Genomic DNA, 23,712 nt, shown 5'->3' with positions numbered 1-23,712 from the left:
TGTTACATATAAAGGCAATGGCACCCCACTCCAGTACTCTTGCCTGGAAAATCCCATGGACGGAGGAGCCTGGTAGGCTGCAGACCATGGGGTTGCTAAGAGTCGGAAATGACTGAGCGACTTGACTTTGACTTTTCACTTTCATGCATTGGAGAAGGAAATGGCAACCCACTCCAGTGTTCTTGCCTGGAGAATCCCAGGGACGGGGGAGCCTGGTGGGCTGCCGTCTATGGGGTCGCACAGAGTCTACTGCTAAGTTGCTTCAGTCGTGTCCGACTCTGTGCGACCCCATAGCCGGCAGCCCACCAGGCTCCCCCGTCCCTGGGACTCTCCAGGCAAGAACACTGGAGGGGGTTGCCATTTCCTTCTCCAGTGCATGAAAGTGAAAAGTGAAAGGGAAGTCGCTCACTCGTGTCCGACTCAGCGACCCCATGGACTGCAGCCCACCAGGCTCCTCCGTCCATGGGATTTTCCAGGCAAGAGTGCTGGAGTGGGGTGCCATCGCCTTCTCCGTTCCATATACTAGTTTGTGGTATTTTGTTAGATTCCTCATGTAAGTGATATCATATTGTATTTGCCACTGTTTTCTCCCACTTAATAGATTATGTTTACTTTTTTATCTAACCAAAAGCATCTAAAACACACCAAGAAATGAAAAAGGGGTACAAATGAACTTATCTACAAAACAAATAAAATTATAGATGTAGAAAGCAATCTGATGGTTACCTGGGGTAAGGAGGGGAGGGATAAACGGGAAGACTGAGGTTGACATGTACACACGACTATATATAAAATAGATGAGGAATAACGACGTTCTGTATAGCACAGGGAACTCTACTCAGTACTCTGTAATGACCTATATGGAAAAAGAATCTAGAAGAGTGGATATATGTATGACTCACTTTGCGGTATAACTGAAACTAACACAACACTGTAAATCACCTATACCCCTAGAAAAAAAAAACAAGGAAGGAAAAGAACCAAACTCTTAATGGAAAAGAAAATGAAAGTCAAAGCAATATTCATGTACCAGATACATACCAGTGTCTGATATATATTATAATAATATGTATACTAAAAATATATATATATAATATATATATGGGGCTTCCCAGGTGACACAGTAGTAAAGAATCTGCCTGCCAACACAGGAGATGCAAGAGATGCAGGTTCAATCTCTGGGTCACGAAGATCCCCTGGAGAAGGAAATGACAACCCACTCCAGTATTCTTGCCTGGAAAATTCCATGGACAGAGGAACCTAACCGGCTATATAGTCTATGGGGTCACAGTCGAACGCGACTGAGCACACGCACACACACATATATAACATACATGATATATATCTTATTATATAATATATAATATGTAATACAATATATAGTAGATATATATCATCTAATATATAATACATAATATATAGTAGATATATATATTATGTTTGCATGCATAATATGTATTTTCCGTGGGTTTCTCATAGATAAATTAATGACATATGGAACGAAACAAGCCCTGAAACCCTTGAACTGTTGGGTTGCCCAGTCCAAGGGATGCTGATATTTATACTACACAAGATAGCAAGACGTTAAACATGAATCGTTCATAAAACCATATCATATACATCTTTAAAAAGATGTTTGGTCGCCAAACAGCAGAAGCCATTACGGTTTAATTTCTTTTTATATATCTGTTTGGATCTGTGCTATCTTTGCGAAATCTTAGAAGATGATGTCGTATATTATTGTTAAAGAAGCCGCATCATTGAGGAAAGTTAACAGTAGAGATTTGGATAGCCTTATTAATTATAAATACTGACTCCTCCTGTCCAGCAGGAAGAAGCCAGAGAGGATTCACTTGTTTCGCTGATCATGGCCAAGGTCTTGGAAGTCCCAGAGCAGGTGGGGGCTGAATTTCTCACACAGAAGGTAAAAAAACTTATAAAAGTTATTTTAAGAAGATGTGGAATGGAGCAAGCCCGGATACCCTTTTACTGTTTGATCTCATGAGCAATCAGAGAGATACTGATATATGTACTACACAAGTTAGCTTCGGTGGTATGCAACTGGATAGTCGTGAAATTTTTTTTAAATAAGAGTGTGTATATATATTTGGAAAGATGGGTAATCAACCAACAGAAGTGACTGTGGCTTGACTTCTATATGCATTTGGGATCTATACTATCTTTGTGAACTATGTTTGGGGTTTTTTGTGGGGGGAGGGTGGCTTTTCATTTCTTCCGCCTCTTTGAGAAACACAGGCTTTATTAGGTTACTGCTGGGCACAGGTTACAAAAGGGTTTCTGGGCTTCCTCCCAGGCTGGAGTAGGTACTCCCAGAGGAGTAGTGTGTTTCTGCTGCCCTCCCCCCAAGGCTGAATGCGGATTGCCCCATGTAGCCCGAAGACCTCTCCCTGGAGGAATGGTTTTTCCGTGATGTCCTGGACTGGATGCTCTTACCCAGCAGAGTCCCCCAGATTGCTGGGGAAGGGCACCTGGCTGGCCAGGAAGTTGCCCACTCTATCTGGGGATCTGGTCAACAGAGGAGGTCTGCCAGATGAACCTTTAATGGGCATCTGCCCTGTGGGTGCCGACTTGGGAGTTGCGGCGGGCTAATCCCGACCTGAGGGGAGGGCAAGAAGGCATGGAGCCTTGAGAGGAGTCAGGGGTGCGCGGGGGCCCGGGCAAGGGACAGAATTGGGTGAGAACAGAGGGAAGGAGAAGCTCCACGCCACCGAGGAGCCCTCAAAGTGTAAGGACCATTCTGGGAAGGAAAGTGTGGACGCTGTGGACCCCAACAAGCTCTGTGCTTCCGAAGGCGGGCCTGGAGGCTGGCAGTTCCAACAGCGGGAGATGTGACTGAGGCCTCTTTTTGCCTCAAGAACTGAAACTGCACAAGCAGCCCCGCCCTCACATCCGCTTTCCCTTCCCTTCCCCGAGGGCAGTAACCCGCTCTTCTTTCCCTGCCCCCTAAACTCGTGCCGCTTCCCGGCTTTTCTAGATCCTTCTTTGCTCTGCCTACCACAGTCTTCCTCATTCTTACTCATCCTGTGCCCTCGTGTTCTAGATTCTTCTGCCGCGCTCCCCTCCCCTCCCTTGGCTCTGGCTCCTCTTCAGCCTCCGCTGCGGTCTCAGTTAGTGTCACTTCCTCACACATCTCAGGCCCTTGGAAGCTCAGCGGAAGCACATTTGAAGCCCAGAGATGGACATTCCCTTTTTTGTTACATATACTAGTTTGTGGTATTTGTTAGATTACTCATGTAAGTGATATCATATAGTATTTGCCACTGTTTTCTCCCACTTAATAGATTATGTTTACTTTTATATCTAACCAAAAGCATCTAAAGCACACCAACTGAGAAATGAAAAAGGGATACAAATGAACTTATCTACAAAACAAATAAAATTATAGATGTAGAAAGCAATCTGATGGTTACCTGGGGTAAGGAGGGGAGGGATAAACTGGAATACTGAGGTTGACATGTACACACGACTATATATAAAATAGATGAGGAATAACGACCTTCTGTATAGCACAGGGAACTCTACTCAGTACTCTGTAATGACCTATATGGAAAAAGAATCTAGAGAAGAGTGGATATATGTATGACTCACTTTGCAATATAACTGAAACTAACACAACACTGTAAATCACCTATACCCCTAGAAAAAAAAACAAGGAAGGAAAAGAACCAAACTCTTAATGGAAAAGAAAATGAAAGTCAAAGCAATATTCATGTACCAGATACATACCAGTGTCTGGTATATTTTATAATAATATGTATACTAAAAAATATATATATATAAAATTTATATATGGGGCTTCCCAGGTGACACAGTAGTAAAGAATCTGCCTGCCAACACAGGAGATGCAAGAGATGCAGGTTCAGTCTCCAGGTCATGAAGATCCCCTGACGTAGGAAATGACAACCCACTCCAGTATTCTTGCCTGGAAGATTCCATGGACAGAGGAACCTAACCGGCTATATAGTCTATGGGGTCACAGTCGGTCGTGACTTAACATGCACACACACATATATAACATACATGATATATATCATATTATATAATATATAATACGTAATACAATATATAGTAGATATATATATTATGTTTGTATGCATAATATATATTTTCCGTGGGTTTCTCATAGATAAATTAATGACATATAGAACAAAACAAGCCCTGAAACCCTTGAACTGTTGGGTTGCCCAGTCCAAAGGATGCTGATATTTGTACTACACAAGATAGCAAGACGTTAAACATGAATCGTTCATAAAACAATATCATATATCTCTTTAAAAAGATGTTTGGTCGCCAAATAGCAGAAGCCATTACCGTTTAATTTCTTTTTATATATTTGTTTGGAATCTATGCTATCCTTGCAAAATCTTAGAAGACGACATCGTATATTATTGTTAAAGAAGCCGCATCATTGAAGGAAGTTAACAGTAGCGATTTGGATATCCTTATTAATTATAAATACTGACTCCTCTGTCTAAGAGAGAGGACTGATTTAAAACTGGGGAGACATCCCTAACATGATAACAGGTTTCAGGAGACACAGATTACCAGCTTGGCTTCCTGTGGTGGCCACTAAACTGTGATTTCCTCCAACACTGGCAAACATTTAGAAATCGAACTTTTGCTGTTATAAGCAAGACACCAACTGTGCCTTCCTGGCAATGAATAGACTTGACCCTGGAGATAAAGGATTACCAAACTGTCATGTCGTCTTCTGCCTGGTTCTGTGCTGACCGAGACTCCAACCGGGCGCAGAGCAGGGGAAGGGCCAGATTGTGACCAAGCAGGACCCTAGGAGGCTTTCCCAGAATAAAGCCTCAGCCGAGTCTTCCGCCTGCCTTTTGTCTGTAGAAAATCTTTCGTCAAAGAATAAACTTGGGGACTTCCTTGGGGGTCCAGTGGGTGAAGACTCTGAACTTCCACTGCAGGGAACGCAGGTTTGATCTTGGTTGAGGAACGAGAATCCTACTTGCTTGCGATGCGGCCAGAAAATAAAAAGTAAAAAATTTTTTAAAGAATAAATTTAATCAGAGAAGTGAGAAAATGCAGAAAGAAAAGGAAAACAGTCAAACAAGCCAAAATAATAATACTTCAGCCATTAGACAAAGTCAAGGACCTTTATTTAGTTCTTCCTCAAGGTCTATAGATATTGTTCTGTGCCTTATTTGTGAACTGTTTAGCAGATACTCAAACCCCTACCAGGCGGAGGAAGTTAACTGTATGTCGCCCACAAGCAAGTCAACCCCAGACCATTTGGAAGCAGAAGGTTGATGACGCTGCCTCTTCATTACTGACCACCGACCATGGCTCGGTAAACACTGTGAGACTCCTCACTACCACCACCAGGCTGGGAGCACAGTCTTAAGGCTTTGCCTGCTGTGGCCCTCTTTGCCTGGCCAAACAGTAAAGCTACTTTCTTTCTACTTCACCCAACTCTTCCTTAAAGGTTTCATCCTGCACCACTGTACAGAGGCCGGATTTTGGCAACAAATTGGGCGGTCGGTGTGGGGTTGACTTAGGGGCAGCCCCACGGGGGTCCCCTGGCTTGATCAGACTCTCCGAGGTCAATCCTCCACGCCAGGCTCTTTTGAGAAGGCAGAGGGTTGGAAGATTCCTTCAGAGGCCAGGTGGCCTGAGACTCTTGTCAAGAAGGCTGAGCTCCAGTCATACCAGGTACTGCATCCAGGCAGTGGGGCCTCTGAGTCAGAAGTGGAGAGTGAAGGAGGACCACCCTAGAAGCTGGGGAGGCCACCTTCACCTTAAAGAAGTTTCTTTCTTTCTCCAGCCTATGTCAGCCTGAATTTTTCTGCTCCAAAGAATTATTTGGAGGAAGGAGAAAGAATCGGGGACATGGAGACACCTTGGCCAGCATCTGGATAAGTCCCCAGGTGAATATTCTGAGGCTCCTTTGAAACAGGAGGGGAAAGGGCAGGGTACAACCTTTGACATATCCCGAGGGCACAACATAAACGAATTAAAATCAAACGGGTCCAAGATGGCTGACAAGTCAACTTGACTAGACCTTGCTCCTTGGTATAACTCATTGTAACACATCAGCAAGCTAAATGGCACACTCAAAGGTGCCGTGACAGTTCCGAGGTCAAACATCAAAGACCAAAAAGTGGGCCGTGGTCCAACTCCTGGAAATCCCCTCCCCTTCCCCAAAACTGTTGGAATAATCCTCCCAGTTAGTAGTCCATGAAATTACCCAGCCCATAGAAACTAACCACACCACATTTCCAGGCTGTTGTGCTCGCCCTCTGTAATGGCTCACACTGTCTGTGGGGAGTGTTTCTCTATGAATAAATCCACTTCTTACCTATCACTTTGTCTCTCACTGGATTCTTTCTGTGATGAGACATCAAGAACCTGAGTCAGGCCGTGGAAAAAAACAGAAGAGGACACTCAATACACTTGTGAGCCCCTGGGAGATCTCAGATACCTATTCAGGACTACCAATGAGTACCATTCTAATGAACACCCCCAAAATCTGGTTTCTGGGGATAAGACTTCTCAGGATAGCTCTAAAGAGCCAACACAGCTTGATAGAGACTGTACTTCAAAACAGACAGGAGATAGATCTTCTGATCCCTAAACAAGGAGGGACTTGAGCCATCCTGGCCATGTGAATTTAAAATTGACTGATGCCCCTACTAGTCCATGTTATGCCATATTGATGATGCTTATGATTGTTCCATGTACTGTCAATTGTCTAACCTGCTTTTTCTCTTCCCAGGTCAACCAGCTACAACATGCAGTGCCAGTTCAACAAAGATATAAAACTACAGCCGACCACGGAAAATATCACTCACCCTTAGATGGACACCGCTATAAGGACTCTGAGGCTTGGAACTAGCAAAAGGGGGAGGCCCAATACCCCTCGGCATCCCAGTTCAGCAGGAAGTAGCCAGAAAGACCTCAACGCCCCTATTCCCAAAGAACTGGACCTTCCATCTCTTGAGGGGGTAATGTTAGGTAGTTAGAATAGGGAAAAGGAGTCCAGAATGGTGGTGGCTAAAAGATGAGGAACAGAAAAGCCCACGAAAATAGAACAAAAGAAGGTCTGAGGACCAGACTGAGGGCCTCAGGTAAAACAAATACCACTCCTGACTGGCCCAATTTACACAGGACAGGCACAGGAAAAAAAAATATATAAAAAGAGGAGCCAAAGCTAGCTCGCTTGCTCTCGCTCGCTCGCTCTCTCCCACTCACTGGGGCGCTCATCTCTTCGTGTCTTTGGATCAACGTGCCCTGATGCCTCCAAGATGGATTTTCCTGCTATCTTCTAAATAAAATAGAGCTGTAACACTGAGCTGTAACACTGATTTTTCTAAGAGCTAAACACGGTCCGTTCGAGACCTGAGAGCTATAACACGATCTCTCCAAGACCCGAGAGCTGTGACACGCCGAGGGGGCTTTAATGTCCGTCACTCCACATCTTTGTTGTGACGAGACAGAACCGAGGAGCATACACTCGCCTGATAGAACCAACTAAGGCCAAGATGGCAGAGTCGACTTCCACTAGACCCTGAGCCTCAGTATATGCTCACTGTAACATATCAGCAAGCTAAGTGACCATCCACCACAGTTGGCAAAGTGAATAACCATTGTTTCACACTGACGTATGATTCTATCGGATTTAGTGTTTGAACCCCTTTTGATATTTTCAACAAAACTTCCTAAATCAAATTCTGATGAAGTCTTCTTGACCCCTAGCTAACTCTGGGATGCTTCAAAGGGCCCCTGAAACAGGACAAAGAGAGATATTAAGCTAATTAGATTCATTGGGTAGGTTAAATTACATGGGCAGTATTATCAAATGAGTAATATGTTGAGGTCCTTTAATGGACTGGAACCTGGTGGTCTGGAGTCGACGATAAGAAAGTAAAAGAGAGAAAGGGGCTGGTATTCCTTGGTTTATGCAGAAAACCAATAAAGTCCTTTGACACAGGGCTTGCGTCGCTCACAAAGGCACCTGGCGCCCTCTTGAGGGGAGTGAAGGCAGAGGGCGCCTTCTCGAGAGGGTCTTAGAAGCCTGGGCAGGAGAGTGAGCACGACGGGTCTCTGCGCTCCAGAGAGAGAAAGAGAGAGAGAGAAAGAAAGACATGGGGACCAAAGCTCTGATGGAGCAAAGGAGTTTTATCAACATTGTGTGGGTATTTATACTGTCTTACAAGATAGCTATTTTCAGCAGAGATAAAATCAAAACTTACAAGTTATCAAGGAGACATGAGGTCATCCATATGAAAGAGAGAGGGTTGTAAATAATCACTTTTACTGTATGGGTCATAAAAAGGAAAAGGGTCGTAAATAGTTACTTATCACCGTATGGAAAAACTAACGATGGAAATGCATGCATTCCTAAGCCCCCGGGGAGTAGTTTGCTACTCCACTTAATTCCTGAATATTCAGGAATTAATAAGGGACAGAGGATTCATGACAGACCCAAAACAACACACAGGAAGCCTTCTGTTAAGTGCTTCCTGACAATTCCCCCTATTTTATTATATTTGTAAAATGAAATTTGATTTGTTCCCAGTGGTAGGCACTATGATTAAAATGAACAGGAGTAACACAAAATTCAAGTAATCTGGAAACAAGTCCAGCCATGGGACCTTCTTCCCAGGGTCGTTGGAGATTTACTGGTAACCACAAACTACGTCGAGATGGAAGAATCAAAAGGGAATCATTTCTTAAAGAGATAGAGGAGTTAAGACAAGCATATAGTTTGCAATTAATACACATTACAGAACATATAGTCTTATTAAATTGTAAATTTCCTATGTCTATAACAAAAGGAAGTGGGACACAGGCCTGTATAAAATATGACTGATTATAGTGAAAGAAATAGTTACTATAAGAAATAGTTACTATGACCACGACTGGTCCCTGTGAAAAGTCCGGTCCAAGTTCCAAGTTCTTCTGTGCTCGCAGCAAGTTTCCAAATGTGTCATTGTTCAGGCCCACTCTGTTTATCGAGGACTATCCTAGGACTAAGTGGTGCTAATCCACCATCAAGCCACCCAAGAAGTCCTTTGCCAAGGCAATGTTTCATCATAGTGTCAGTGACATTCCATGTCACTTGCGTAACATAGTCACACACCATGCTATTAACCTCTTCTGAGCAGTTAGAGAACCACATCCCATGGGGTCCCCAATCAACAATTATGTGAATAGCCACAAACATTAATTTTACTGATTTGGCTTGACATTAGTCCCAATGAACAGGAGTATATGTAAAGTTCTTATAAGTAAACCCTTTGCATAATGTTCTTTGTTCTTTCCCTGACTCTTTCCTAACACTTTCCCTAAAGTCTCAGTAGTATAAACGTGGTTCACAGACAAAGAAAGGGCAGTAAATAATCCAAGCCAAGTCCAAATGTCCTTTTTGGGAGGCAGGGCGAAAGCCCAAGTTTGTTGGCTAATGTTTATGCACAATTCTGCTGGGCCTGTGCACAACAGAAGGACTTCAGAGCCTAAAGAGATGTTAATTAGTTTTCCCTCCTTCCCAGGGTGTGAGGGCCTTTCACATTCCAGGGACGGGGCATATGGGTGGAGTCATTGGTTGATAAGATTGGTCTTTTCTATGTCCATTCTATGACCTGCAATAGACGGGGTTGGGTATGTAAACTTGATGAGTCAGAGCTCGAGCAAGGGGAGATACAGGCCAAAAGACTGAGCATTGCCAGGAGAATGTATTCAGGACTCCGAGGCATTCCCTGTTGAGAGACCAAATTTTCAGCTCGATTAGTAGGAGTCTTTATTTGTCCCCAAGTGGGGAGATCATAAAGGTGATGCCACCGAGGACGGTGCTTCCTGGAGATCTTTAGAGCCGCCATGGCCCGTATTGGAATTTCTTCCTCCTGGGGTCCTTGTTGTCCCTTCTCCATTTTGAAGGCCGGGGGCCCCCTTGGGTCGAATCTTCGGAAGAGGAAGCCATGTGAGTTCTTTGGATCCAACTGGGGAAATACAAGCATACCCTTTTCCCTGTAAGATTAGTTTCCCCGATTTCCAGTTTTTCGTTAACCCGTCTTGGTACCAAATGGGCAGAGTACGAGAAGTGTCAATTCCTTGAAATGCTTTTCTGCATATTTCCCTGTGGTAAGTTTAAAAAATTTAAAACAAATGAAGCTGTATTAACAGTAGTTATAGATTTAGAAAATATCTTATGTTGGAATCTAGTAAAGTCTGCTTTAAATAAGGAAGATACTACTATCTTGTTGCTGTGTATTCCCCCTTTTTTAACTTTTTTATTTGCAACTTCAGTGTGTGATGTGCTCGTTGGACTATGCCTTATGCCTGTGGATTATAAGGAATACCTGTAATATGTTTAATAGAAAAAGATTGTAAAAATTGTTTAAAGTGTCTAGAAATATAGGCAGGACCATTGTCTGTTTTTAGAGAACTAGGAGTTCCCATTACAGCAAAACAAGCTAATAAGTGAGTTATATTCACTTTTCACTTTCATGCATTGGAGAAGGAAATGGCAACCCTCTCCAGTATTCTTACCTGGAGAATCTCAGGGACGGCGGAGCCTAGTGGGCTGCCCTCTATGGAGTCGCACAGAGTCGGACACGACTGAAGCAACTTAGCAGCAGCAGCAGCAGGAGTTCCCATTACAGCAAAACAAGCTAATAAGTGAGTTACAACGTGTAGTGTAGCCTCACCGCGAAGAGGTGTGGCCCAAATAAAAGAAGAATTAGTGTCGATACAGACATGCAAGAAAGAAGATGGAGAAAGTTCAGGGCAATGAGTTACATCCATTTGCCATAGTTCATTAGGTTGCAAACCACGAGGATTAATACCTTGTGCGATGGGTCGAAGATGTAGAGGTCTACAAGTAGAGCAATCACTAACAATTTCTTTAGCCTGGCGGTATGGGACTTTCTGTAGCTGGTGTAGGGAGCCAGCACTGTTATGCAACAGAGCATGCTGTTCCTCTGGAGTAGCAAAGGAAACCAGTTTATCAGCTTGCTTATTACCGTAAGTCATGGGGCCAGGAAGACAAGAAGGTGCTCGAATATGTGTAATATAAATGGGAGAATTGCAGTGTCTAACAACAGATTGTAGTTCGAAAAAGAATTGCTGAATAATAGGTTGATTGGAGTTTATGGTGGAGGTTTCTATATTTTTTTAATACAAAAACAATATGTAGAGTCAGAGACTATATTAATGGGGTAAGGATGCAGGCAAATAATTTGAATAAGAGCATATAATTCATTTTGTTGAGCAGAATGAAATTTAGTATAAAAGACTTTATATTCTTTAAGAGACCAGAATGAAGCTTTGGCGTTTTTCAGTTCAGTTCAGTTCAGTCGCTCAGTTGTGTCCGACTCTTTGTGACCCCAGGAATTGCAGCACGCCAGGCCTCCCTGTCCATCATCAATTCCCGGAGTTCACTCAGGCTCATGTCCATCGAGTCAGTGATGCCATCCAGCCATCTCATTCTCTGTCGTCCGCTTCTCCTGCCCCCAGTCCCTCCCAACATCAGGGGAACTCCCCAGGTCAGTAGGTGCCCAATATGCTACTGGAGATCAGTGGAGAAATAACTCCAGAAAGAATGAAGGGATGGAGCCAAAGCAAAAACAATACCCAGTTCTGGCTGTGACTGGTGATAGAAGCAAGCTCTGATGCTGTAAAGAGGAATATTGCATAGGAGCCTGGAATGTCAGGTCCATGAATCAAGGCAAATTGGAAGTGGTCAAACAAGAGATGGCAAGAGTGAACATGGACATTCTAGGAATCAGTGAACTAAAATGGACTGGAATGGGTGAATTTAATTCAGATGAACATTATATCTATTACTGCAGGCAGGAATCCCTCAGAAGAAATGGATTAGCCATCATGGTCAACGAAAGAGTCCAAAATGCAGTACTTGGGTGCAATCTCAAAAATGACAGAATGATCTCTGTTCGTTTCCAAGGCAAACCATTAAATATCACAGTAATCCAAGTCTATGGCCCAACCAGTAGCACTGAAGAAGCTGAAGTTGAACGGTAGGTCTATGAAGACCTACAAGACCTTTTAGAACTAATACCCAAAAAAGAAGTCCTTTTCATTATAGGGGACTGGAATTCGAAAGTAGGAAGTCAAGAAACACCTGGAGTAACAGGCAAATTTGGCCTTGGAATACGGAATGAAGCAGGGCAAAATCTAATAGAATTTTGCCAAGAAAATGCACTGGTCATAGCAAACACCCTCTTCCAAAAACACAAGAGAAGACTCTACACATGGACATCACCAGATGGTCAACACCGAAATCAGATTGATTAAATTCTTTGCAGCCAAAGATGGAGAAGCTCTATACAGTCAACCAAAACAAGACCAGGAGCTGACTGTGGCTCAGATCATGAACTCCCTATTGCCAAATTCAGACTGAAATTGGCGTTTTTAGTCCCATCTATATATAGAACCTCGGCCTGTGGTATAGGCTATGAGCTGATAATGCGAAAAATAACAAATTCAGTACTTTTGAAGAAATTCCACAGTTTATCAGAAGGATAATAAAATGAAATTTCTCCAAAATATTCCAGAAAAGCTATTTGGAAATTGGTAGAAGTTTGTAATGAGTTCTCAAATTGAGATTTATTGATAGGTATTATAATTTTATGAGGATCAGAGCCAATTAGAGTTTTAGTCCTATTTCTTCCATTGAGAATGATTAGAGCAATTAAATCAAGGTAGGGTGTAAGTGACTTTATTCCCCTAAAACGGGTATAGATCCAGTCTACTGGGTGTTCTTATTGGGCAAGAAGTCCTGTGGGAGAATGTGGAGAGGGGAGTATAAACAATTCTAGAGGTAAATCTAGTTTGATGCAAGTAGGAAATTGTTTTTGTAATTTATTTTGCACCAAATAGAGTTCCTCTTGTGCCTCTTGAGAAAGTGAACGAGGGCTATTTAAATCAGGATCTCCTTTTAAAGTATTAAATAGGTTATTCAGTTGATAATTAGCAATGCCTCAGTTCAGTTCAGTTCAGTTGCTCAGTCCTATCCGACTCTTTGAGACCCCATGAATCGCAGCATGCCAGGCCTCCCTGTCCATCACCAACTCCCGGAGTTCACTCAGACTCAGGTCCATAGAGTCAGTGATGCCATCCAGCTATCTCATCATCTGTCGTCCCCTTCTCCTCCTGCCCCCAATCCCTCCCAACATCAGAGTCTTTTCCAATGAGTCAACACTTCAAATGAGGTGGCTAAAGTACTGGAGTTTCAGCTTCAGCATCATTCCTTTCAAAGAACACCCAGGGCTGATCTCCTTCAGAATGGACTGGTTGGATCTCCTTGCAGTCCAAGGGACTCTCAAGAGTCTTCTCCAACACCACAGTTCAAAAGCATCAATTCTTTGGCGCTCAGCCTTCTTCACAGTCCAACTCTCACATCCATACATGACCACTGGAAGAACCATAGACTTGACTAGACGGACCTTGCTGCTGCTACTGCTAAGTCGCGTCAGTCATGTCCGACTCTGAGTGACCCCATAGACGGCAGCCCAACAGGATCCTCTGTCCCTGGGATTCTCCAGGCAAGAATACTGGAGTGGGTTGCCATTTCCTTCTCCAATGCATGAAAGTGAAAATGAAAGTGCAGTCCCTCAGTCATGTCCGACTCTTAGCGACCCCTTGGACTGCAGCCTACCAGGCTCCTCCGTCCTTGGGATTCTCCAGGCAAGAGTACTGGAGTGGGGTGCCATTGGCTTCTCCAAGACAGACTTTAGTTGGCAAAGTAATGTCTCCGCTTTTGAATATGCTATGTAGGTTGGTCATAACTTTTCTTCCAAGGAGTAAGCGTCTTTTAATTTCATGGCTGCAGCCACCATCTGCAGTGATTTTGGAGCCCCCCAAAAATAAAGTCTGACACTGTTTCCACTGTTTCCCCAAAGGTTTAATCCAATTTATATCATCTAAGAGCTTTTGAAAATCATTTAAGGTTGATAATTTATCAGTACGGATCTGAGTTAGTTGGGGAGTAATACATTGTCTGTTAACAACAAACCCCAAGTAATGGTAAGGTGTAGAGGTTTGAAATTTTTCAGGGGCAATGATTAATCCAGAGTTTTTAAAGCATAGTTGAGCTATATCAAACATGTGTTGAGTTTCTAAGCTAGATGGAGCTGAAAACAATATATCATCCATATAGTGAATAACAAGAAAGTTAGGAAATTGCTTTCTCAGAGACTCAAGTGCTTTGGCTACGTAGTACTGACACATGGTTGGAGAATTCATCATTCCTTGTGGCAGTACATTCCATTGGTACCGTTTATGAGGTCCAATATGATTAGGATAAGGGAGAGAGAAAGCAAATCTCTCTCGGTCTAAAGGGTGTAAAAGTATATTTAAAAAGCAATCTTGTAAATCAATAATAATAATATGCCAGTTTTGAGGAATAGTGGTAGGTGATGGGATTCCTGGTTGTAATGCACCCATAGGTTTCATAGATGCATTAACTTTTCTAAGGTCTGTTAGGAGATGCCATTTGTTAGATTTCTTTTTTATAGCAAAACTAGGAGAGTTCCAAGGAGAACAAGATTCCTCAATATGCTTTAATTCTAGTTATGTATCTATAAGTTCCTTAGCCGCCTGTAATTTCTCTTTCATGAAGGGCCACTGCTCTGTCCAAATAGGCTCGTCATTCTTCCAAGTTATTTTAATAATTGTATTGTTTGTTAAATGAGCAGTGGCCCCTAGGAAAAATGTGGAGTGTATATCTGAGTTTGCCATTGCATAAGTAAGTCCCTTCCTATTAGATTAAGGGGTGCATCTATCACATAAAGTTTTAATGTTGCAGGTTGGCCTTCTGGTCCCTCACATGGATAAATTTGAGTGCTCTGATAAACCTCTTGTACTTTGGTTTGAGAAATCCCTGCAATTTGGCAAGAAATTTTTTGTACAGGCCAGGATTTGGGGCCATAAATGTTTGGAAATAATAGTAATATCAGATCCAGTGTCGAGAAGACCAGAAAATCTTTTACCATTAACTTTGATATTTATAGTCAGCCGGGCAAATTCAGATACTAATGATGTCCAAGAGGACTCTTTTTGATCTGTACTGCCGAATCCGCCCATCCGTACATCATTAGAGGAGTTAATAGAAACGTAAGGTAAAAGGAGTAATTGAGCAATGTTATCCCCTTTTGAATTGCCATAAAATCTGAAATGACATCATAATTTGAATTTCTCCTTTATAATCTGAATCAATTACTCCAGGGTGAACAGTAATTCCTTTAGAAGTCAAACTAGATCGGCCACATAAAAGACTGAAGGTTTATAAGGGCAGGGGTCCAAAAAGTCTGGTAGGTACTCTAGAGGGGACTGCCTGGGGGTAAAGGAGACAGGCATTTAGGGCTGGTATATCGATGGCAGCACTGCCAGATGTGGAGGGTTTGAGGGAAAAGATGGAATTTGCCCCTGGTTTTTGTTGAAGGGGACCAGGGGTGTCCCCTGCTAGGAGTTTCCCGGAATAGGTTTCCCTTCAATGTCAAATTTAGATTTACAATCTTTGGCCCAATGCATTCCTCTACAGCAGTGAGGGCAGATTTTTGGAGGTTTTTTATTAACTTTCTTAGGTCAGTCCCTTTTTAAATGGTTCTTATCTCCACATGTAAAGCATCCTTCATATCCCTTTCTTAAGGCAGCAACCATTGTTTCAGCTAGCATTTGCATCTTTTGAGTTTCCGATCCTAGATTGCGACAAGCCTTCAAATAATCAATAATAGTCCCTGTCTTACGAATTGGAGCTATAGCTTTTTGACATTCTTGATTTGCATTTTCATAAGCAAGTAATTTCTGTAGTTGCCTTTTGGCTTCTTCTCCAATTACAGTATGGGAAATAGCAGTTTGTAATCTAGCTAAAAAACCAGCATGTGTTTCATTGGGTCCCTGTAATATTTTAGTATAGCTACCTGTAGGGTCCCCTTGAGGAGTAATTTGATCCCAAGCTTCAAGGGCCACTGTTTTTCATTGTTCGTGTAACAAGGGAGGGCACTGTCTTTGAGCTTCTATAACATCAAAGTGTCCTGTACCAGTTAGCATTTCAAAAGTAATTTGACTTTGGGGAGTGCCAGCTCGAGCATTTCTGTTAGCATGATCTCTGGGTATATCATTAAACCACATCATCCATTGAAGATATTCTCCTGCTTTAAGGAGAGCTTTTATTAAAGTTCACCAATCATGGGGAGTAAAATTTCCAATAGAGGATGTTATAGAATTTAGAAGTGCTTTAGTAAAAGGTGAATGTGGGCTGTACATAGTTATAGTTTTTTTTTAATTTGTTGCATGTGATAAAAGTTAATACCTTCGTATTGAGGTATTATGTGCCCTTGAGTGTCAGGATTTCTTAAAACTGGAAAGGCAGAGAAACCATCGGCTGCAGAGACCTGTGATTGCAAAGCCAGCAATTCAGAGAGCCTCTGTCGTGAAGGAGAATGAATAGGTAGATTATTGTTATTCAGAAAGGTGTTGTCGGTTTTAATGTCAAAAGGTGTCTTAGGGGAGTCACTGCCAGAATCATTAGGTTCTAGCAAGGGAGAGACTTTGAGATTTGTGCCCGCTGGCAGGGGAGGAGCACTTGGAGCAACCCAGGCAGGGCTTGTAGGAAAATTCTGAAATATTTTATGTTGTTCTAATTGGGCCTTTCGTAAGGTTTCATCATCTAATTCATATTCATGTAATAAGTGTTCTTCCTGTTGCCGAATATTAGGAGGGCTAGAATTACCTTGAAATGGCAAAATCACAGCTTCAATGAGAGCCCATAGAGGCCAAAAATCTATCGGATATTTTTTCCCTGTCTGGAAGCACGTTCAACATTCTCTTTGGCCTGGTGCCAAATTTCTAAACCAAAACTACCTTCATCAGGGAACCAAGGGTTACATTCAACCATTGTCTGAAGGCAAGCCTCTAATTGCTGAGGCGAAACTGAAAATCCCTGAACTTTAAATAAGTGCTGAAGTAAAATAGAAAAGTGATGGGGCTTTCCAGCCGTTTGACCCATGTCTTAGAACTTACTGACCTCAATAGGCCATGGGGTCACTCTGTCCGAATCTGCCACGTGTACCAGGTACCTGTTATGGGCGCCACTTGTTGAGCTCCTTTAATGGACCAGAACCTGGTGGTCCGGAGTTGACGATAAGAAAGTAAAAGAGAGAGAGAAAGAGGCTGATATTTCTTGGTTTATGCAGAAAACCAATAGAGTCCTTTGACACAGGGCTTGCGTCGCTCACAAAGGCACCTGGCGCCCTCTTGAGGAGGGTGAAGGCACAGTGTGCCTTCTCGAGAGGGTCTTAGAAGCCCAGGCAGGACAGTGAGCACAAAGGGTCTCCACGCTCCAGAGAATTAGCCTGAGAGCGAGAGCGAGAGAGAGAGAGAGAGAGAGAGAGAGAGAGAGAGAAAGACACTGGGACCAAAGCTCTGATGGAGCAAAGGTGTTTTATTCAACATTGTGTGGATATTTATACTGTCTTACAAGATAGCTATTTTCAGCAGAGATAAAATCAAAACTTACAAGTTCTCAAGGAAACATGAGGTCATCCATATGAAAGAGAGAGGGTTGTAAATAATCACTTTTACCATATGGTTCATAAAAAGGAAGAGGATCGTAAATAGTTACTTATCACCGTATGGAAAAACTAACGAAGGAAATGCATGCATTCCTAAGTCCCGGGGAGTAGTATGATACACCACTTAATTCCTGAATATTGAGGAATTAATAAGGGACAGAGGATTCATGACAGATCCAAAATAGCATGCAGGAAGCCTCCTGTTAAATGCTTCCTGACAGTAATAAATCTTCTTAGGTTAGATTGTATGATAATTGTTACTAGTAATAATATAGATATTCTAGTGATTATATGGAGTTCCTAAGAATCTAGTCTATCCTAGTAAAATGTTATCAGTCATAATTCTAGTTATTATCTGAAAGTGTTGTATGTCACAGCAGTAACCAAGCTACTTTGTCAATTGCACTGTAATCAGATTTTAAACATGCCTTCTTCTTTTGTCATTTTACACACAGTTTCACTATAATGCCTTTGCAAAAATGCTTCCTCTTCAAGAAGATATATAGAAAGAACTTTTGGATAAATACAGGTTTCTGACTTTCAGACCCTAATGCTGAACTGAGCAAGAAACTGAAAAATTCTAATGAAAAACCTGATGGCTTCATAGAAAGTTAACAAAAGGACTGAGTGAACTGGTTATAGTCACAGGATTGAGTGAATATGGTTATAATTTTTGTGGTTTCTATCTGAAAATTTACTGGTTTATCATTTATAATGTTTCCTTAACTTCTTGGACTTCTATATTTGGATCAAATGCTTTTCTATCATATGCATGATCTTATGCTACTTTTAGAAATTAATCCCAATTGTTGAGTTTCTGGCCAATTACTTGCATCTAATACTTTTGGGTTCAGTTCAGTTCAGTTCAGTCGCTCAGTCGTGTACCACTCTTTGCGACCCCATGAATCGCAGCATGCCAGGCCTCCCTGTCCATCACCAACTCCCGGAGTTCACTCAAATTCACATCCATCGAGTCGGTGATGCCATCCAGCTATCTCATCATCTGTCGTCCCCTTCTCCTCCTGCCCCCAATCCCTCCCAGCATCAGAGTCTTTGCCAATGAGTCAACTCTTCGCATGAGGTGGCCAAAGTACTGGAGTTTCAGCTTCAGCATCATTCCTTCCAAAGAACACCCAGGGCTGATCTCCTATAGAATGGACTGGTTGGATCTCCTTGCAGTCCAAGGGACTCTCAAGAGTCTTCTCCAACACCACAGTTCAAAAGCATCAATTCTTTGGCGCTCAGCCTTCTTCACAGTCCAACTCTCACATCCATACATGACCACTGGAAAAACCATAGTCTTGACTAGACGGACCATTGTTGGTAAAGCAATATCTCTGCTTTTCAATATGCTATCTAGGTTGGTCATAACTTTCCTTCCAAGGAGTAAGCGTCTTTTAATTTCATGGCTGCAGTGGTAAATTTCTCCACTCCAAGAGTCTAATTGTTTGGCCCTGAGGAAATTTACTTTAAAAGAAAGACTATAGTCATGCTCAGGTCACTGTTGAAATTAGTATGTGAAATCCCCTCACCTGGCCAATTAATAATGCCTGCCCTGGAAGACCTGGTGATAATGGGCATGGACCACCTGGAGTACCTCTGTGGGAAGGCCTTGTCTCTCATCTTCTTGGGATTCCTGCCCTGGAGGGACACCATGCTGTTGTGTGCCATGCTGGATGCCCACCCCAAGATGCAGTGCTGCAAGGAGACCCACATCATCCCCCATGTGCTGGCCATGCCCCAGGCCTGGTCCAAGTCTTTCAGGAAGCATTTAACAGGAGGCTTCCTGTGTGCTGTTTTGGATCTGTCATGAATCCTCTGTCCTTTATTAATTCCTGAATATTCAGGAATTAAGAGGAGTTGGCAAACCACTCCCGGGGCTGAGGAATGCATACATTTCCTTAGTTAGTTTTTCCATACAGTGATATTTAACTATTTATGACCCTCTTCCTTTTTATGAACCATATGAAAAAAGTGATTATTTACAACCCTCTGTCTTTGATATGGATTGCCTTATGATAATTTGTAAGTCTGGACTTTTGATTTTTATCTTTGCTGAAAATAGCTGCCTTGTAAGACTGTATATATACTCACACTATGTTGAATAAAGCACCTTTGCTCCATCAGAGCTTGGGTCCCTGTGTCTGTCTCTCTTTCTCTCTCTCTTTCTCACTCTCTCTCAGGCTAATTCTTTGGAGTGCAGAAGCCTGCTGAGCTCACTTTCTCGCCAGGGCTTCTAAGACCCTCTCGAGAAGGCACACTGTGCCTTCACCCCCTCGAGAGGGCTCCTGGTGCCTACGTGCAGCAGTGCAAGCTCTGTGTCAAGAGCTTTATTGGCTTTCTGTGTAAACCAAGGAATATCAGCCTCTTTCTCTCTCTCTTTTACTTTCTTATCATCAACTCCGGACCACCAGGTTCTGGTCCATTAAAGGACCTCAACACAAGTCTAACCAGGAGAAGCTGCAGTTGGACGAGGTGGGCATAATTGATGAGGTGCTGGATGTGGCCATGCAGGCCTTCAACCTGGAGGTGATAGGCAAGCCGGTTGGCATCCTCTGCAACAAATATGCCTCCACACTCAAGTTTTCCGTCTGTCTGTTGCACCTCCTCCCTGCTGGTGGTGCAGGGCAATTGGGCCTCCACATACTCCATGGTCACCTGCAATATCACCATTGCCAGCTTCAACCTCGGCAGCTACCACGACTACCTCACCAAGTGGAGCCAGGCCATGGAGGTGATGTATGCCCTGAGCATGGAGGTGGGCAAGGACAAGTGCCTGCTTCTGTACTAAGAGCAGGTGGTGCTGCACCCTGGTGCGCTCTGTGGCTCATCCTTGACCTCCTCGCCACCACCTGGAGCAGTACTGATCTGTGCAACAAGGACATAATCAGCAAGCCCAGCAGCATTTCCCTGTCCAAGATTGAGTGATCCACAGCCCAGGTCATCATGCCTATGGATCTGGAATCTCTCTCCAAGTGGACAGGCCACATCCCTGGTGATGTGTCCCAGGACATGGTCCAGATCACCCCCATGCTGGCTTGGCTCAGCTATGACCCCTACACAAACCCAACTCTGTCATCATTAACAATGCACACCAGGTCTTGAAAGGGGACTGTAATCAACCAGCCAATCTGAAAGACTGTTTTCAAATGAACGAGAATAGCACCTTGTTAGGGAAATTAAAATGGAGGTAGTCTTGTTCAGGTTTTAGAAGTAGGGGAGCAAGCCTCTGACCAACTTCTGGCCTATACCTGAACCCTGCCTGGACTACATGTCTGCCCGCAAGCATACCAATTGTTACCAATAAGTTACCAGTAAGTTAGATAAGAAAGGGAGTGAGTCTTGGGAATTTCTTAAGCCCCTGAAGACCTGGCCAGTCCCCCGGAGTCTAAGGAATCTTGTGACTTACAAGGTGAAACAAACAGCATTGTAAAAATTAAAGAAAAACCAGAGCTGCACTTTTGCACACAAACTGATGATAACATCAGTTTGTGGCCTGGGATTATAAACGGGAGTCCCCAAAGCTGCAATATGAAGTCTCACCCATGGGGGGGGATGCACCGCCTGGGACCTTTTTCCCAACTGGGACTCCAAATTGCTGTCATTTGGGGCTTCCCAGCGCTGCTCAAGTCTAGATGTAGGTTTTGGCCCAATTTGGTGGTATATATGCGGTTACATCTCTCTATTATTTCTATTTTTTTATTTGTTTGTTTAATGATTGTGTATTGAAATTGTCACATAACCCACTATTAAATATTGAAATTGTTGTGTGTGTGTGTGTGTGTGTGTGTAATGAGTGATTTCTCTTGTTAACAAATCCTTCAAAACTAAAACAAAAGTAAAACTTTTGGCAAAACACACCTTCTCCCTCCTAGGAAGCTCATGATTTCCAAATCTCTGCAAATGGTTTTGTTGCCAGAAGAGAAGAAACTGCATTCAAGTGGAAATAGGACCTCTAATCCAAGCATATTGTTTGCCATTCATCGCCAAAACAGGACTGCTAATGGGGAAGGTATTTGGATATGTTTGCAAAAGATGAATCCTTGAAAACTTACCTTGAAATACTCTCTCAGGACAATCCAAGGTAAAGAACCAAGAGTTTGGAAATAGTCTGGCTTTTGAAACATTTGTTGTTCAGTTGTGTCCATCTCTTTGTAACTCGTGGACTGCAGTACGCCAGGCTTCCCTGTCCTTCACTTATCTCCCGGAGTTGGCTCAAACTCATGTCCATTGAGTCAGTAATGCCATCCAACCATCTCATCCTCTGCTGTCCCCTTCTCCTCCGGCCTTCAATCTTTACCAGCATCAGGGTCTTTTCCAAGGAGTCAGTTCTTCGAATCAGGTGGCCAAAGTATTGGAGCTTCAGCTTCAGCATCAGTCCTTCCAATAATATTCAGGATTGATTTTCTTTAGGATTGACTGGTTTGATCTCCTTGCTGTCCAAGAGATTCTCAAGAGTCCTCTCCAACACCACAGTTCAAAAGCATCAATTCTTCAGCACTTAACCTTCTTTATGGTCCAACTCTCACATCCGTACATAACTACTGGAAAAACCATAGCTTTGACTATATAGACCTTTGTCAGCAAAGTGATGTCTCTGCTTTTTAATACACTGCCTAGGGTCATAGCCTTTCTTCCAAGGAGCAAGCGTCTTTTAATTTCATTTCAAACTTAGGTATTTTATATATTCCCCCTTGAAAACTTTTTTTGAAGAAATGGATTTGCCATGCTTAATTTGCAAGACCGCCTTGGTAGCTTTGTTTGCTGGGACAAGGCTCACTGCCTGTGCCTCCTCTACTGACTCTTACTTTTAAACTCAAAGAATCTTAGAGTTTAATATATGAGACTCTCTTTGATTCCTCCTTTGATCTGATCTCGGGTGGCCTCAGCCTCCAATGGCTTGAAGTGGTGCTTCAACAGACTGAGATCCCAGAGACTGAGGCCAAGTCACAGCAGTGAAAGCACCAGATCCTAGCCACTAGACCTGTGGTCAGTGACAAAAGCCCTAGCCCTCAGGTCTGCAGAAAAGAATTTCCACCAAGACGGAAAGTAGTAAAGCAGGTAGAGTATTTATTAAGAGGGAAAAGTATAGTACCTGTGGATAGACACATGGGCAGACTCAGAGGGAGAGTCCCTGTGTTGCACCCTCACTTCAGTTTAGTTCAGTTGCTCAGTCGTGTCCGACTCTTTGAGACCCCATGGACGGCAGCACGCCAGGCTTCCCTGTCCATCATCAACTCCCGGGGTTTACTCAAACTCATGTCCATTGAGTCAGTGAAGCCATCCAACCATCTCATCCTCTGTCATCCCCTTCTCCTTCCACCTTCAATCTTTCCCAGCATTAGGGTCTTTTCCAATGAGTCAGTTATTCGCCTCAGGTGGCCAAAGTATTGGAGTTTCAGCTTCAGCATCAGTCCTTCCAATAATATTCAGGATTGATTTCCTTTAGGATGGACTGGTTGGATCTCCTTGCAGTCCAAGGGACTCTCAAGAGTTGTCTCCAACACCACAGTTCGAAAGCATCAATTCTTCGGCACTCAGCTTTCTTTATAGTCCAACTCTCACATTCATGCATGACTACTGGAAAAACCACAGCTTTGACTAGGTGGACCTTTGTTGGCAAAGTAATGTCTCTGCTTTTTAATATGCTGTCTAGGTTGGCCATAGCTTTTCTTCCAAGGAACACACTCCCTTTAATCTCATGGCTGAAGTCACCATTTGGAGTGATTTTGGAGCCCTCAAAAATAAAGTCTGTCACTGTTTCCCCATCTATTTGCCATGAAGTGATGGGACCAGATGCCATGATCTTAGTTTTCTGAATGTTGCATTTTAAGCCAACTTTTTCACTCTTCTCTTTCACTTTCAAGAGGCTCTTTAGTTCTTTGCTTTTTGCCATAAAGATGGTGTCATCTGCATATCTGAGGTTATTGATATTTCTCCCAGCAATCTTGATTCTAGCTTGTACTTCATCTAGCCCAGCATTTCTCATGATGTACTCTGCATGTAAGTTAAATAATCAGGATAACAATACACAGCCTTGACATACTCCTTTCCCTATTTGGAACCAGTCTGTCATTCCATGTCCAGTTCTACCCGTTGCTTCCTGACTTGCATATAGATTTTTCAAGGGGCAGATCAGGTG

General features: G+C 43.0%; 1 pseudogene; it reads left to right on the top strand.

The window, feature by feature from the left end:
• The first annotated feature begins 19,116 nt into the window (after positions 1-19,116).
• LOC129630662 (protein-tyrosine sulfotransferase 2-like) lies at positions 19,117-20,764 on the top strand (annotated as a pseudogene).
• Positions 20,765-23,712: the final 2,948 nt, after the last annotated feature.

Source organism: Bubalus kerabau, chromosome 17 (genome assembly GCF_029407905.1).
Source record: "Bubalus kerabau isolate K-KA32 ecotype Philippines breed swamp buffalo chromosome 17, PCC_UOA_SB_1v2, whole genome shotgun sequence".
In the NCBI taxonomy this organism is placed as follows: Eukaryota; Metazoa; Chordata; class Mammalia; order Artiodactyla; family Bovidae; genus Bubalus; species Bubalus kerabau.
Note: the sequence above shows the minus strand (reverse complement) of the source record. Positions and strands in the feature narration are given on the sequence as shown.